This window comes from Acanthopagrus latus, chromosome 18 (assembly GCF_904848185.1).
Source record: "Acanthopagrus latus isolate v.2019 chromosome 18, fAcaLat1.1, whole genome shotgun sequence".
Classification (NCBI taxonomy): Eukaryota; Metazoa; Chordata; class Actinopteri; order Spariformes; family Sparidae; genus Acanthopagrus; species Acanthopagrus latus.
In genome coordinates, this window is record NC_051056.1 from 25,411,223 (window position 1) to 25,424,135 (window position 12,913).

The 12,913-nt window shown below is 42.5% G+C and overlaps 1 long non-coding RNA gene across 4 annotated transcripts in view; it reads right to left on the reverse strand.

The window, feature by feature from the left end:
* The window catches only part of LOC119008001, an 80,037-nt gene that overhangs the window by 19,019 nt on the left and 48,105 nt on the right, over window positions 1-12,913 (reverse strand). Inside the window, exon 3 of one of the 4 annotated variants that reach the window (XR_005071303.1) lies at window positions 11,319-11,396. The exons of the other annotated variants lie outside the window; for them this stretch is intronic. This is a non-coding gene — a long non-coding RNA (uncharacterized LOC119008001). The remainder of the gene's footprint in view (window positions 1-11,318; window positions 11,397-12,913) is intronic. 4 annotated transcript variants of the gene reach the window in all.

The window sequence follows — 12,913 nt, forward strand, 5'->3', positions numbered from 1 at the left end:
CGCACGTTTGCTTCAGACTACAAACTGTTTAAATTCCACAGTGAAGGAATGTGTCGCTTACATTAACAGTCTGTTACAGGCTGATGTGAAACAAGGAAGTGGGTCGCAGTCGTGTATTTGTTGCAAGAAACTTGAGAAACTGAGCCCGACTAAACCCAGCTGAACCCCACAGAGCTGTCGGGCACCTGTTTTCTGCAAACCCCAGCGGAAGATTCTGCACCCTCCACTCACCATCCCTCCCCTCCCCCAACGCTAAAAATCTTGTCCTCAAGGGTTTCAGAGTCGTCTTATCACAATTCTTCTGTCCTGGATTATTCCCATCCTGCGCAGTGACTAGTGGGTGCCAGCAGGCCACGACTGCCGACACAGATGGGAGTCCAGGCCTGTGATGGCTTCCATATGTCACATCGCTCCTGCAAGTCTGTGCTTCTTTTTTTTTTTTTTTCTTTTTTCATGTTTTTCTTTCCATCTCTCATCTCTTGGCTCTTTAAAATGGCCTGAGCAGGGAGGGAGAGGTGAGTGCCGTCGAGGTTGGAGAGGGTCAAACGTGATGCCCATTAATACATTTCAGCGCAAAGCACGGATTCAGGCCCAGCTTGAGTTCTACATTTTCACTGAATGATTATTGGGAGGTTAAACACTGCAAGGTTAAAACAGCCACATTTTACTGCCAAAAAGCCGACAGGAGATAATTTGTACGTTTTGGAGTGCCCTCGGTGTCCACCAGAGCCTTGGAATTGGACCCATGGTGAGGTTTCCCACCATAACTCCTTCTCCCATTAACTGTCTGGGGCTTGAGACGTCTTAAAGCTGCCCTGGGGACGCTGTGACATGGCTCCATGTTGCTGCATGGTAAACATGAACCAATCGGAAGCAGAAAAAGCCCTCTTTGACACTGCAACACTGGGAGGTTTTCCCAGCTTGACTGACACATGAGAACGCTAATATTCCCTGTCTGATTATAATCCCAGTAGTCGACCTCATTAGCCAGGCATCCGCATTGAACCCTGGCTGAGTAGGGTCCAGGAGCTCAGCTGTCAGTCAACACCTTTTCCTTCAAACAAAGGGCATCAGGGAGAAATAATCCAGCTCTCTCTCTCAGGAGCTTATGAGCAGCCTGTTTTGGGATTTGTGCAGCCTTATGCATGCAAGCATGAACGCAGTCATGACACATCACCTTGGTGTCTAAATGTTTTGGGACAAAATCAAAGATAAAGCTTAACGTGCACATGTGAAAGAAATAGAGAAAAATCAATATAAGTCTCTGGAGTTGGAAAGCTTGTTTAAGTCAAAGTGAGGTAATCATTTTCATTTTCTTTATCATTGCACTCTGACACGCTGAACATGGTCCAGATCTCTGCAGGAATGGTCCAAACCAAAACCCTCTTTAGTTTTCTCTCTAAACCTCTCCCATGAGCCCTCACACAAAGTAATTCATTGTATATAAAGCGCACATGTTAATGCAAGTTAACACTTGTACGTTCAGGTTCACGTCCTCAAAGAATGCAATAAAGCCTCCACTTTCCATACTAAAAGAATTAGCTGAATTCCTTGAGGTTCAGATTCTGGACAAAGGTTGGATTGAAGTTCCCCTGCGAACTTTGGGCCGTCTCTCGGTGGACGTCGCTCCATTCATCCCTGTCTCGATTCACCACTTCACCAGCAAACACATCAGCATTTAAAACAACATGATGTCAAAGCCCTCCTCTCTGCAGCATGGAGTGAAATAACAACCTATAAAATGACACTGGCTACGGGCAGTCTGCCGCTTCAAAACACAGAGCTGACAAGGTGATTTACGGCGTGCTCACTTTTCCTGAGGGTGACAGCGGAGACAGAGAGAAAGAGTGATTCAGGCCTTTGTGAGTTCTTCTCATAAAAGGTTGAGCGATGAGACCCCACTGCTCTCATAACATTCCTTTGTTGTTTGGGTAACATACCCAAACAGAAAATGATATGCCGTTTTACGGCATTTGTCGTGTCACCAAACAGTGACGCCACTTACCGTCCCGCTCGCCTCCATAAAGTAGAGTAGAAGTGGCTTTTCATGGGAAATTCACACGGAGCGACAGCTTTAAGATGAAATGCAGGGAGAAAACAAACAGTTGCACTCGCACTAATTCAATAATCTCCATTTTTCCGCATTCTCTGTCTGCATTTAGTAACTTTATAGCTCAGCAATGTGGAGGAAACTGCGACTGAGCCAGCGCTTTTGCTTTGAGTTGAGAGAGTGCCACAGACATGAAAAACAGACAGACGATGGACAGATGGGCAGTCTGAGTGTAATAGAGCTTTTTTTATGTAGCTATCTGTGTGTAGCCTGAACCGAACCCACATCGCCCCTACAAAAAGGCCTGGGAGGCCGGCCACGCTGCTATGTTAATCTGAAATGCTGCAATGCCAATAGTGCTGCATGGTGGGCTGCTCCTTACTCCCTCATGCCGGTGCATTCAACATAGCTCTGCTGGACCGCCGCCTGGGAAACAGATGGCAGGGAATAACACTGTCACCCACCCTGAACACTGACATCCTGGGCCAGGCCTCTGCCACGCACTTTGCTATCTGTCTGTTTGTATCGCCTCCGAAATCCCCCCCCTTATCCTCCCAGAGCCACCAGCAGATTAGGAGATATACATGAGTGAAACTGACTGGACAGCTGAGCCCCATTAGCCAAACATACGCTTCCATTTTACGATGAGTCCATTTGCTCGAGGTTGTTTAAGCGGCCCCGGCGGCTCTGATTGGTGGGCGTTGTTTTGGGTTTTAGGACAACAGGACAGATGACCGGTGAGCCAGACCCTACGTGAACTGGAACAGGAAGACAGGTCCCCTCATTCGGTGTCTGGATTTAAACAATTAGACAATTAACTAGTTAAGAGGGATCAATTGGTCCGAGGATTAAGACCAATTGGAAATGCTGAAACACTTTAGATTAGAAAAAGATTACAAAGACAACATAATGTACTAATACTGATTGGAAGCAAAATAATCCTCCTTACACTAACGCAAAGCTGACGTTCGGAGTTGAAGCTACAGTTCAAAACAACAGCAAAGGAAGTTTAGTATGTATAAGATACTAAAATACATTTTTATATATTCTATAATATTATCTACATTACATTGACTTAATACGTTGGATTTTTTCAAGTGATTAGACTTGAAATGCTCCACTGGCATCACATTTTGTGTTTTATACTGCTGGACTAATCAAGGTTCTTCCAAATTATCAATGGATCAGATGATTATGTGTAATGTGAAATGAATGTTACTGATGAACCCACAGAGAATTATCACCTGGCTCTCAGCTTTATGCCGTGTTTCCGCTGCATGACACAGCTCAGCTCAACTCGAGGCACCACGGATACTTTTCTCAGTTCCATTTTTACAGCAATCTGCCTCCAATACAGACGGGATTATCATAGACACACCAGGTGGACATCCTTTTACCTTTCAGATCCCTTCATAGGCAAACAATCAGAGAAACATCTGCACTCTGTTTGACCATGGTGTGGTTTTATCTAGCTCACGTGACTGCAGTAGATGTCTGACAACCCCGTGACTAAATGACTGAAAAGGTTGATTGCTAACGACTCACCGATCACCATTCCCCGAACAACATGACATTGCAGCAAACCCATGACGCGTACCAAACCTTTGTCGTTAAACTTCTTGGTAGTTTGAAAAAAGGACTGTGGTTTGGGTTAAAATAACTGTGTTACTTAAGTATCTTCTGTTACGTAACTTTACAAAGTTATAAATTCAAAATAACTCTACATTGACTTTTGGTTTCACATGGGGCACAAGAAGCTGTCTCCTTGTGCTTTGTAAACCCAACCATCTATCCCAGCCCCACCTTGCTATACGGACTTTGTCAGATTGTGTCATTACTTATACTACTAGGCTGGCTGTGGCTCAGCGGTAGAACCAGCATCTTGCTATTGGAAGTACACTGGTCGTATTCCCCTGGTCTGCATCTCCAAGTGTCCTTAGGCAAGATACTGAACCCCAAACTGCTCCTGATGTGCTGGTTGGCACCTTGCATGGCAGCCACTGCCATCAGTGTACAAAGGTATGTATGACTTACTGCAAGTCGCTTTGGACAAAAGCATCTGCTAAATGCCCTAAATGAACCCTGACTTCCTCCTTTGCTGCCATAAGTTTTAATACAGCCACTAGGGGTCTGTCTAATAAGAAACACAAAGATGGGTCCTAACAAGCTGCGTTCACAGTCTGGCTATATGGTCGTTTTTCTGGAAGCTGGAGGTGATACAAAAACCCCTTATGTATATTTAGGGTTAAACATTGTTTGGCTAGCTGTATGCAGTATTGCAACTTTCCCTAATGTAACTGCAAACTTTGGCCATGAGTGTTAAAATGACCTCATGCGCACACCAGTCAGATAACAAGGAGAAGCAACCCAGACTTCAGCTGAAGTCACGAGGACAATTTCTCTGTCAGATTTCCTTCAGAGCTGGGTTTTCAGGAACAATCTCTCCTGGATGTGTTGCTTTCTCCTGTTCAAAGACTTGTCAGCAGCATGGGTCCTTTTTAATATCAGCCTGCTGAACCTCTCCTTGCCCCCCCCCAGCGGCACTTCTAATCTGGCTGGCAGGAAGTGATTTGATCTTGGTGAAAGCAAAGCATCTGAAAATCTAATAGATTGGGGTGTGAAGTGCCACTATTTGACCTTGTGTGTTGATGCTGGTTTTGAGAGTGGGAGACTGTGACAGCAGGTGTGTCGCCTCCTGTCCCTGTTGATGTCCTACGGCAGCACTTTCATCAGTGATTTCTGTCTGAGGCCACTGAGGCAAACAGAGAAGTTTGAAGAAGGAAGTGTTATCGTGGAAGTCAGGTTTATATGCAGGAAAGCCTGAAGCTATAGCAGGTTCATTAAGGGGTAGCTCCACTTTATCACAACTAACTCATACTTTTCTTGTTTGACACAGCAAGATTCCAATGTGATCTGGACACAATCTTGAACCGACGTGCACAAGCAAACAGGACAATAACAAAGATACCACACTGTCGCACTGAAATAAACATGGAGGCCCCTGAAATCAGCGTTTCAGGGTCCAGTAGATATCCAGTAGAAGCCTATGAATTTGTGAGCATGTAATATGTTTATCAAAGACTTAATCGCAGCTGTCGTCTATGTTCGCATTCACTAAGTGATTCCCGCTAGTGCAGAATTATGATGAATGCCTATTTAGAGCAGTGTTATAGAAAGTGCCCAATATTTACGCTTGAGTAAAGATATTGTACTAAAATACTGGTAAAAGTGAAAGTCACCCATCTGAATAGGACTTGAAGAGAATAATCTATCTTAAACTATGTATGAACTCATATCCTGTAAACTAGTGGTGGACCCATCAGCCACCTGGCCAATTATCGGATCAGATATTCAACATTTCTGTGATTATACGAATTAGTGATTTTGTTTGAAGACAAACTAAATAAATTTTTAAAAATGCAGATTCTGAAAAAGTTTCCCATCAGTCTGCATGTAGCTTAAATGACTTTAGGAGGTAAAACTGAGAGTAATCCCATCTGAATTGTTGGTAGTAATCTGTCATTACAAAGGAAAACTGTGTGCGCACAGAACTGCAGCAGGTACAGGAGGTCAAAGTTGAACCAGGAGCTCCGTCTGTAAACTGTGAAGGATGTCTATAGTCTTAACTGTGCTGCAGTCTCAGATCTCAGCACATTTAAATGTATTACAAATTATCATATCACTGTAAAAACTATGAATATAAGTCAAAAGTTGTAATAACTCGGAAATTATTAAAACGTCTCACAATCTCTGGATCAACCGAGTTAATATTTCCTTGATTCAACCCAAGGTCCTCTTACATGATCATACCACATGGTCTTCATCAGTGGACAGAATCTGCACAGTTGTCATCGACATTAATCTGTTGAAGTTAAAGCTGAGCTGCTGATACGACGTCATAACAGTTCAAGTGGCAACAGACAACTTAGAAGTCCCAAATAACAAGACAGGAGAGGAGTATAATTTTAAATTCATGAAGTCAATAATAGAGATGTGAAAGCAGTAAGAAATGGAGCCAGGCTGCCAAATTAGCTGGGTTGTTAGTTAACCTTTACTTTTCCTCGGAGATTTAGTGCCTGGTGTCAAACAGAATTGCATTGCAATCCATTTTTTATCATTCTATATCAATTACACTGTGCAGGCAATATTTAATTCACGATTAAAGCAAAGAAAGCTTGCCACCTTAAGACAACAATGGAGGTAGAAACCCCTGAACAAAGGCAGTAAGTGGTCTTAGAGACTTAGAGTAGAGATTGTTTTAACAAACTATTCCTGAGGTCAAAAACGTTGTTCACTGCTCTGATTTATTTCAAATATCTTTATTATTAAGTTTTGAAGCAGCAGTTCTATACAAAATTCTACTTTAAGTCTCAGAAACAAAACCTGTCAGCATGAGTACACACCACTATGAGTAAGAAGGTGATTTGTCTGAAGTGACCTTTCAAATGAACAATATTTAAGTATTGCTCAGAAGTTTAATGAGTAGTTTCTGAACACATAATGTGGGCACCATCACCCACATTATGAAATACGGAATTTTCCAAAAGTTGCTCACTTCACATTTAGTCATATTCAGACAAAGCACGTAGTACTCACAATAATAAACAACACATAAATGCCAAATGCCTCTTAAATTAGCTTCCTTGTATATATCAACACCTCTGAATTTGACAGAGTAAAAGGAGTGCAGCGTGTCTTCTCATGCGGGTGACTCATATTCATAGCTGCCGCTTTCACTTCTCAGTTGGTGTTTGAACCTTTTCAGGCCCGCTCAAAGTGCAAAATGTCAGAATACCCCAGTGACATTTTCCATGTTTCATTTTCCTCTGGACCTTGACTGGAGTCCCTGCAGTGTCTTATATCTCTCGCCTCCCCTGCCATAGTTTGTAAACTGTCACGCCACCGGTGACGCCGTCCTCACCTGAAAACCATCTCCATCTCAGACCACCAAGGGTGCCCTTGACTCAAAAATGTTGTTCCCTGTACACAGAACATCAGGGGGAGTATCAAGTCAAGATTGATTTTTCTTTCTGGAGGCGTCTTCACTATGTCTGCTGCAGGAAACCAGTGTCCCTTTTTTTTCACAGGTGGCTCCACATCTGGAGGCTCCAGCTGCAGGAGAGCGTGGATCCGGAAGGGCAGATGGATGGATGCACTGTGGCTGGTGGAAGTCCTTATTACCCCGTCCACATCCTTCTAGAGGAGCTCGCCTATTGAGGCCATTAATCCTTGGCTGCTTCAGGGGTCGTATGTCACTTCTAGTCCATCACTCCCTCGTCTGCCACACCATTTCACACACACCAACACACACACAACACACACACACACACACACAGTGTCTGGCAGGCCCAGAGAGACAGATTTGTTGTGATGGGTCTGAGTTATCCATGCGTGAGGAGCCAATGGGATGTTTTCATCTCTAGGAGAGGTGCACTGACAACAGACAGAGTGGTAACCTCAACAGGTCAGTCAACTCTCCTGCTATACCTGCAGTGTCTCCTCAAATAAGACTCTGAATATGTTACAAACCATGGAGAGAATTTTTTCAAAATGTCTACAGTATATTCTCAAGACATACCTGACATTTCCAACTTGCAGTCATCCAGAAAAACATCTCACATTACCTCACTCCTTTAACCTCATAAAAGCAAAGATGCCCTACATAACTTATCATTCCCACCAAAAAACAACATGGGAATTGTATCCTTCTCAGCAACAGAAAAGGTAAACACCAGTCTGAACCTTTTAAGAGGAGCGAAACATATATGGCGAGATGACAAAAGATTCATCAAAGTGTCACCATATTGTGTGGGAGTGAAACACTGCAGCTCTTGTATTGTGCAAAGTGCAGATGTGGACGAAGCAAAGATAAGCGAGCAAGAATCCAGTGAGGAAAAGGAGAAAGTGTGTCATCCTTCCCACAAACAGCTCACACTTACTGCATTTTTGAGATAGCATTGCTTACATGAAACTTTACCTGCTGATTAATCAGACGTAAATGCCAATGACGGAAGAAAAAAAGCTTAAATTTGAATGTAACTTTCAAAGCTTTTGTGCCAAATTCATACTCAGTGGACAAAATAGAAATGATAGTGTTGATACATTATTCTAAGAAGCCTGTTAAAGGTACGACGAGTGCCTTATTTTTAGTCTATTCACAAGTTTCCAGGGGAGGTAACTGGGGAAATAATTTTGGGTGATATTTCTGTTGCTAGGGGAAACCAGGATATGTTACAAAGTGCCACAACAACTGATGCAGCAGCAGCAGCAGCAGCAGCAGCAACACTTTTGGAGCATGAGCTAAGTGCTAAGCAACAGTACTATTCACGTGATAAGGTTGCCAAATTAGATCTTCATGAATGAGTAATGAGCGTACCAATCACTCAAAGAAAGAGGATACAATATCAAAACCAAAGAAAACACTGATTCCAGTTCAGTGACAGGAGTGGCTGCTGGAGCCAAGTCATGGAGCTAATGTTAGCTTAAGTGGCTAGCTTGCTCCCACTGACAAAATATGCTTAATGCAACGGTTGCAGTTTTAGACAGCAAAATGAATAGTTGCTAGCTTCACATGTAGTGTACTGTGTGAGAAATGGAACTAGAGTTTGGAGAACAAATTAACATTAGAGACAAACAGAAACATCCCAAAAATCCCAACTTGGCCCAGTGTATTACAGTGGCCTCCCAACATTGCACATGCTAACACGCTTTTTATTTATCTATTTTCTTTTAAGTATATTTTGTGTGAAGGGAAACTAGCAAATTAAGAATTTAATTGCCTGGTGCAAACTATGTCTCCACTGTGTATATGACAATAAACATCTTGAATCTTGAATCTCGAATGGCCATCGCCAGCTGAGGTCAACAAAGCAACTGTTAACCTTTGCTTTTACAGGCTAATTCCTTATTGTTAGTTACGCCATCGTGGTACAAGAATAGAAAACACCTTGAGCCAAATGAAAAAAATGTCTAACATCCATTTTTAACCAGTTACTGTACAGCACACATCACTTCTCCAGCAGAAACAATCTGTCTCTGGGGACGTAGAAACCCCAGGACACTGCAAAGTAGTGATGAGTGAACCAGCTGTCCTTTCTGCTTCTTAAGCCCCATGTGGAAGTGCACACACGCACAGCTACCTCTCATCTGCCTTTCTGCTTCTCTGATCTCCCACTTGTTTAATGTGTGTCTGCTTGGAGGGAACACAGTAATCTTGCGTCAATGTCAAAACGTGGCACATCCATTCTTATCCATCTCCCCTCCCGAGTGTACGAGCTCCCGGCTTGGGAAACACGATATCACGTCAAAACAATGGAGGAACAGAAATAAGTTATGGGCTGAAAGTGGCTGAGATCCCTTGAAAGAGCCCTGTGACACGAAAAAAAAAGATGACGGTCCTCTGCTTTCTTTTACAACAGGCAGCTGCTCTTGGCCCGTGACCCCCGAGATAATTGGTTTTGTTTGGAAGCGCTGAATCATTTTTTCATCTCATTTTTTCCTCAGAGCTGTGGTTTAATGCCTTACTACAACGCTGCTGTGACTCCTACGTGTTGCAAACGTATGAAGTGTGTCACAGACGGGAAGTATTATCTCCCCAGCTACTCACTTTTGGCCCAACACCACAGCCATGCACGTATCTGCACGTACTCTATGAGTGAAATCTTAGACTGACCTCCTGCTGTTATTACTACTTCAGGCACTAGCAGTCATTTTAATCTTCCTAACACCATGTTTCCACACAGCTCTCTGTTTGTATGTGACTCAACACAGAGTCCATTCATCCCTATTACCATTTTCACACCAACATTAGCTTATGATTATTCATTCATTTTTTAAACCACTAAAAAGAAAGGCAATTGACTTCCTTCCAATTGTCAGACGACCAGTTGTGTGTCATGTTCATCAACACAAACAGGACACACTACAAAGCAGTTTCAATAACATTCAGAATTAGCCGTTTCGACTGGAGCTGATGATGGAAGCTGCTAAGAAGTCTCTACTACTGAGGGATGTTCAAGCTCTCCTTGAACAGAGAAAGATGGAAAAGTATTAACAAGCAAGCATCCTTAACATCAACAAATGTCAAAGCAAAGGGGAGAAAAATAGCACGTCCACGCGGGGTTAGACGCACGTTCGAATACTAGTTACACCCTTTCACAGGAAGGACAAATGCCAGATGTTTGTGGTTGTTGGTCAGGGTTTTTTTTCCAGTGTCAAAGGAGTTTATGGGAACCTCTGTGATCTCTGATGAAAACGTCCATTTTGTTTTTGTTTTTCAGTCCTGCATATGCCATGAGTATGTAGGAAAATGTTGGCTTTTGCAGCAGACCATATGCAGCTCTATTTATACATAATTTTTTTGAAAGTGGCATATTTAGCTAACAATGGTAGCATTCTAGCAGCATGTCATACAGAATAAATACTGAGTGCAGGCATAACGTTAGCGAAACACACTCTATACTCCCCGTTCGTGTCCTTTCTAGAAAATGGCATCTATCTTCGGTGTATGGTACTTTCCCCTCTCTCCATGTGGTCTGGTGATAGTTAAAGATTCTGCTCAGGAAGTTCCGTCAGAACATTAATGCAGGTCATAAATCAGCTGCTCACTGCTGGATTATTGAAGAACATCCTATGAAGCAGGCGTTTGGAGCGTGTCCAACTCATGAACAAAGAGCTGCCTATCTCTCTCTCTCTCTGCTCTTGCAATGCACTTGTTAAACTCTGCAGGACGTTTGTCTATTTTGGCTTCCTGTGTGCCAGTATCGCACTGCAACCAAAACTTCTCGTCTCGGATTTTAAATGCTTTTTCTGCCCCCTTCTCTCGCTCTCCACCGTCTCTCTCTCACTTTCTAATTTGCTGGTCACAGTTAGAAGCCAGTCAAGTGGGACTTGGTCAGTAATTGGAGTCTCTGCAGTGACTGCCTACAGCACAGCTCCAAACGATGCACTGGGGAGGCTTCCCAGGGAAAACTCAATAAGCTCTTCACACTTAAGTGTAGTCATCATTAGGTTTTTTTTCCACTGTGGTGAACAGTACACTACTTGTTGGCAGCAGCTTCAAATAGGCAAAAAGTAAGTAAATACAAGCATTGTTTGGTTTTGGGTGTATTTCTGTCATCTCACCTCCATTTTAAAATCATCAGTCATTCATTTCCCACGGAACGGCTTTGTTGTTCAAAGTGGGTCAAGGTCCTTTCACAACATTGTCTTTTCACGGTCTACCAGCAGTTACACATTCAAACTACATCACAGCATAGGACACACTAACCTCCAACAACTAAGACATTACTCCTGCTGTTCTTCTAATTCCACTTCTCTGGCAATAACAAGGTAGTGATGATCTTGCCTAGAAGGAAGACAATTTGTAGTTGTTTTTTAATGAGCACTTGATTTGGTGAATATCTTATGAACATATCCTAAGACTGAACTGAAGAGCATCTTAGAGGAGATTATTATAGTCTGAAGCATTTTTTAAAACATGATAATCTATTTTTACTTGCTACACCATTAAAGGTCAAGAGAAATTGACACTTAAACATCTACTTTTCTCAAAAAAAGGACCTTTAAAATAAGAGTGTTACTAGTTACTACAGTACATTCGTGATAAGAAGTTGTGGACAAGGATGTGTCTTATTTAGCTCCAGCAAGTGACTGATTGATCGATCACATCTTAGGTCCACTTTGCTTTAATCAATTACAGCAGCAGGGGAGCAGGGGTGTAAAGATCAGCCAATAAGTGTTGGAAAACTGATTAAAGAATCAGGGATTCAAGCACTGATACACAACTCTAACCCTAACCAAAAACTGCATGAAAGTTTGATCCCTCCGTGTCATTCTACTACCCCTTTCACACCAGAGAAAAAAACTCCAATGTCAACTTATAGATGTTTCTCTTCATCAGTGGGAAAGGGTACAGTTGGCATTTATTCCCATATCAAATTACTTTACAGTAGTTACAGGTAACATGGTGGACATCTTCACCTACTTTCCAGCAGGTTGTGGCTACATGCTGCTTCCTACTGTTTCCTGTTTTCCAAAGCATTCATGACAAACATGATACACCAGAAAAAAAATCAGTAAGGCAAACTTGTGTTCTGGCAGTGGGAAAGGAGTCAATTGCCTATTTTTAGTGGGTTTACAAGCATTTCAAAAACCTGTTTTCAGTCGCCAACTTGGTGTAAAAATGCTATCGCTCTCTTTCTGCAGGCCTGTCCGTCAGTGTGTGTGCATGTGCTGAAGCGTGCTTATCACTTTCATGCTAACTCACTAGGTTCCTTGTTATGTTGCTTTTAGCCAATTGAAACATGCTCTCATTGAAAGACATGTTGGACTAACACGTGCGATGCTTTCTGGAATCTTAACATTGCTTTTGCAGTCTTCACAACACAAAATTATGTGATAATATAAGCCAACGGCAAAGTTGGAAGTGTGCTCTGACAGTTATCCAAGAGTAGCAGTCAACACAAGACAAGTAATGCCAGCAGCTGATGCTACTTATAACTGGTTCTGGTTACTGAAGCCATGTGCTGTTTTGTGTACAATGATTATGCTACAAAACGGTGTTATTAAAGACACCAAAATCAGTGAGAGCGCAGACCACTTCATATAGGCTAACCCTAAAGACACATGCCAGAAAACCTCCCTTCAGTGATCATTACCATCCACAAATCACACAATCTGTGGTTTTATATGAGGATGTTGTTAACAGCAAATAAAGCTCCGCATTATGAACCAACACTACATCAAACATGACAGAACAAATGAGCTAAAAATCCAGTTGGTTTAAGCGGTAACAGTCTATGTTTGGCATTAAGTTAAGCCTGGAGTCTATTTAAAACTTGAACACAGCGACTGCATATCTGT